The sequence below is a fragment of the Rana temporaria genome, chromosome 2 (genome assembly GCF_905171775.1).
Source record: "Rana temporaria chromosome 2, aRanTem1.1, whole genome shotgun sequence".
NCBI classification, from domain to species: domain Eukaryota; kingdom Metazoa; phylum Chordata; class Amphibia; order Anura; family Ranidae; genus Rana; species Rana temporaria.
In genome coordinates, this window is record NC_053490.1 from 457,620,466 (window position 1) to 457,622,688 (window position 2,223).

Sequence of the window (2,223 nt, forward strand, 5' to 3'; positions counted from 1 at the left end):
ATTATTCCCCATAAGATGTGACCTCCCTTGTAGTGTTGGAAAAGCATTGAGTGGGGCCTGTGTGATATAAAAGTATATGTGTGTGTCAGAGAGCTGTGCTTACCTGCAAGCCTCCAGGCGATGCTCCATTCAGTCTTCCTCCTCACGGCCTGCAAAGCAGGCAAAACGCTGACCTCCTCATGGTTCCAGGCTGCAGGCTGCAGTTTGCTGGAGCAGAGAGGTCCCTTCCTCCCAACCCCACCCCCCCCCTGTCGGGAGGGGCATTTCCTGTTTGAGATTGCTGGGGGGGAAGGGCGGGTCAGTGGCTTAAGGAAGGGGCGGCCCTTCCTTGTTTGTTCCATATAGCTCATTCAATACTTTGGAACTGAGGAGGAAAGACCAGAACGGCAAGCACGGGGCGCCGAGGACACACAGTGGCCAGAAAGAATATTGCAGTCTTCAGAAAGACTGTTTTCAAGCCTAGGAATAGGCTGTTTCTTTTCCATCTCATAGTTTTTCTTGCAATACTACTCAGGGGGACAGAATGTTTTTTCTTTCCTAGATTTGAAAAAAAAAAAAAAAAAAAAAAGATTTTTTTTTTTGAAAAAAAAAAAAAAAAAAAAAAAAGTGTCATCTAGGGGAGAGGAAGCATTTTTTTATCCCCCAAACAGGTGTTTGGGCATTTAACTATTTATAAGTCCCAGGTACCAATAAGTAGCAGGTGTACCTCGGTATTGTACCATGGCATCAAAAAACAAGGGTACAAGAGGTGGGGATTCCCCCAGAGAGTCTGAGGTCTCGGACAAAGCTATGCCGCTGCTTTCCCCACAGGGAGCCTTGGGGCCATCGGGATCTGGGGCTGGAGCTGACGCGGGTCAGTCCAACCCTAAGATGGTCACGGAGGAGGTATTACTCACCTCTTTAAAAGAGATGCAGAAAAGCATGGGTAAAATGATAGCCGCAGCTATGCGGGGCAGTAAGCGGAATAGATCTCCGTCGCCCGAGCGCGGACCCTCAGAAGAGGAGGTCCTTTCCTCAGGGGAATTGGACGACCTCTTGGACAAGGACCAAGTAGGTTCAGGGATCGAGGATCCGGATACAGAGGAGTCTGGGGCAGTCTCCCTGAGGGAGAGCTGGTGGATTCAAGGATTGTCGGACTTGGTCCATAGGACATTCAACTTGCCAGTACCAGATCTCCAGGTATCGACGGTTTCAGCTTTGGGCTCACTGAGGGCGCCTCAAAGCAATGCTGTGTTTCCGATCCATCCTCTATTAGAGGGAGTTTTGTTCCAAGATTGGAACAAGCCAGATAAGATCTTCTTACCACCTAAGAAGTTCTCTGTCCTATATCCTATGGAAGAAAAATTTTCCAAAAGATGGGCTACTCCTGCAGTGGACGCAGCCATCTCATGTGTTAACAAATCGTTAACATGCCCTGTAGAAAACATACAGGTGTTCAAGGATCCAGTTGATAAGCGCTTGGAAGCACTACTTAAGAACTCCTTCACTACTGCAGGGGCAGTAGTACAGCCAGCTGTGGCTGCGATTGGGGTCGCTCAAGCATTATCGGATCAATTTAAGCAGATGCTTAAACTTATTCCTGCCCAGCAGGCAGAAGAATTTTCGGATGTCCCTAAGGCCATATGTTTTACGGTAGACGCAATCAAGGATTCTATCCAGCAAGCGTCACGTTTATCGTTATCCCTTATCCATATGAGAAGACTCTTATGGTTAAAAAGCTGGGAGGCTGAGCCCCCATGCAAGAAGCTCCTGGTAGGGTTCCCCTTCCATGGAGGACGACTCTTCGGAGAAGACCTAGATAAATACATTCAGACCATTTCAAACGGCAAGAGTACTCTCTTGCCAACTAAGAAGAAGGTTCAGGGGCCTGCGTTTAAACGACAGTATTCCCCTGGGCAGGGGCCCTCTAATGCCAAGCAGTATCGACGGCCTCCTGCAAAAGCAAACTTCGGCTTCAACAGCAAATCACAAGGACAGGCTGTTAGAGGCAAAAGGCAGTGGTTTCGCAAACCAGCAAAACCAGCCCCCAAGCCAACCTTATGAAGGGGCGCCCCCACCCACGAAGGTGGGGGGAAGGCTGCGACTCTTTTCAGAGATTTGGGAAGCCAGCATTCCCGACGAGTGGGTACGGTCTTCCGTGGCCACAGGCTACAAATTAGATTTCCTAAGGTTTCCTCCTCCTCATTTCCAGAAGTCGAGGATTCCAAACGATCCGGAAAAGGG